Source organism: Egretta garzetta, unplaced genomic scaffold (genome assembly GCF_000687185.1).
Source record: "Egretta garzetta isolate BGI_Z169 unplaced genomic scaffold, ASM68718v1 scaffold172, whole genome shotgun sequence".
Taxonomy (NCBI): Eukaryota; Metazoa; Chordata; class Aves; order Pelecaniformes; family Ardeidae; genus Egretta; species Egretta garzetta.
This window is the reverse complement of record NW_009258951.1, coordinates 3,120,591-3,122,482: the sequence shown is the minus strand read 5'-3', so window position 1 is coordinate 3,122,482 and position 1,892 is coordinate 3,120,591. Positions and strand designations below refer to the sequence as shown.

General features: G+C 51.4%; 1 long non-coding RNA gene across 1 annotated transcript in view; it reads right to left on the bottom strand.

Moving 5' to 3' along the window:
* The window catches only part of LOC118451831, an 8,062-nt gene that overhangs the window by 1,698 nt on the left and 4,472 nt on the right, over positions 1-1,892 (bottom strand). The window lies entirely within an intron of this gene.

Here is a 1,892-nt window from a genome sequence, read left to right as displayed (position 1 = left end):
GTTTCTCCGTGTTTCTGAGAGCTGCTGGCAAATCTCCCCCGGCACAAGGGGAACCGGAGGTGAACTGCTTCTCCTTGATTTATGGCATGGGATAGAAACCTGGTGCCAGCAGCAGAGCCGGGGACGGGCACTCCTGTGCAGTCTGAGCAAGCCCAGCTTGTGCAAGGAACTGTGTGACTGCCGGGCACCGCTGCCCACGGATTCCTTGCTGATGAGCTGGGAGAGCAATTCCAGCCCCTGCAGACAAGCAGACCTCAGATCAGCCATCACACCCAAGACCAGCTGCGGTGCCTATTTTTCATCCATTTGCTGACCAGCAGAGGAAGGAGAGCAGGACTGTCTGCACCGGCTATTGCCGTGCCCACCTGGGGACGGTACCACGGAGGGCATCTCAGCCAACCCGCGGGCAATTACAGCCACTTGCAATTTGCTGCTGTATTGCTACCGTGCTGTTCTGCCCAGATTTATTACATCTGATTGAAAGACCACTGCAATTAAAAGTGGCAGAGGGTAAAAAGCGCCATATTTCTTCATGAAATGGAGGTGGAGCAGTTGCATGTTGCAGCATACTCCATAAATCCCAAAGGCAGGCCCTTGGGAAGCTCTCAGCTGCCTCCTTGCAGGGCATAAGGGAGCTGGGCGGCTCAGAGAGCACAGGATCACATTCAGCTTCCAGTGAGTCAATCTGCTGAAATTAAAAAACTGAAGTGGAAGTAGGCTCTCTTCAGCCTTTTATCTTCTCAAATAATTTTTAGCTATAATCTTGGAGCCAAATACCAGTTCTATCACACCCAAGCAAAAATAAAATTACTGAGTATGTTAATTAACTTTTTTTTTTCTCCTTGCCGAGTCTTCAGTGAGATCACTGACAAGCAGCTTTTCTGGGTTTGCTCTGGATAGCACCGAGAACAACTAGTGATCAAGCAACCCATGATTAGAAAGGGGAAGGTTTTCCAAGGTCAAGGGGAATTCAGATGTTCAGACCTTTCTGGAGGCAAGCGGCTGCCCAGGGCAGGCAGGCAAGGGAGGTCGTGCCTGGCTCTGCTCTTGGACACATGCACCAGCCTTTAAAGCCTGACAATCCCCCGATCGTTCAGCATCTGCTTTCAACCAGTACAAAAAGGTGCAGAACCACCCACGTTGTTCTTTACTTTTCTGCATAAATTTCAAACAAAAAGGCTGATCTGCTTTAGTCGGCAAGGTTTTGAGCGGTTAATTCCCTGCTGAGCAGCTTTAATGCTCCAAGTATGAATTTAAAATTCTCTCTGGACAGGTTTGTGTGCTTGGAGGATTGTGCTTGGTTTTGAGAGGTGGAGAGCCCCAGTCAGAAGTGGCAGTGAGCCCCAGGCTCTGACTGTAAGCCAAATCCATGGGATGGACCAGACATGGGATACTGAGTTGCCACCTCCCCCCCAAAACTGTGACTCTGTCCCCATGCCTGCTCCTCCTGGTCTGGTGCTGCCGGAGCAGCACAACCAGCACATCCATCGGAGAACCCACACGATGCCGTTGCGTTACCATGGCAATCAGCACTACAGAAGTGACTAAAAATAAACGCCAGCTCTGCAAAGCACAAAAGATTGTCCTGAATCCAAACCCTGACTCAGCCACCTTCAAACCTGGGTGTGTGCGGCACCGGGTCCCTGCTCGGGAGCCACTCCCCCTCGCACAGCAGGGACATTGCCCCCGTTCCCCTGCAAAATTCAGCACGGAGCAGCAAGCTCCCTGTTCCACAGGTACAGCTTTAGCTTCCATCCTGGTCCACCACTGAACTCTGCCACCAAGGCCGTCTGGAGCTCCACAGGAGCAGGTGGACATCTCTCCAGAGCCCTCATGGGTCTTGGTCATCAAGGAAACGTTGTCTTTTTTCTTTAAATACCTGCTGATTCCTG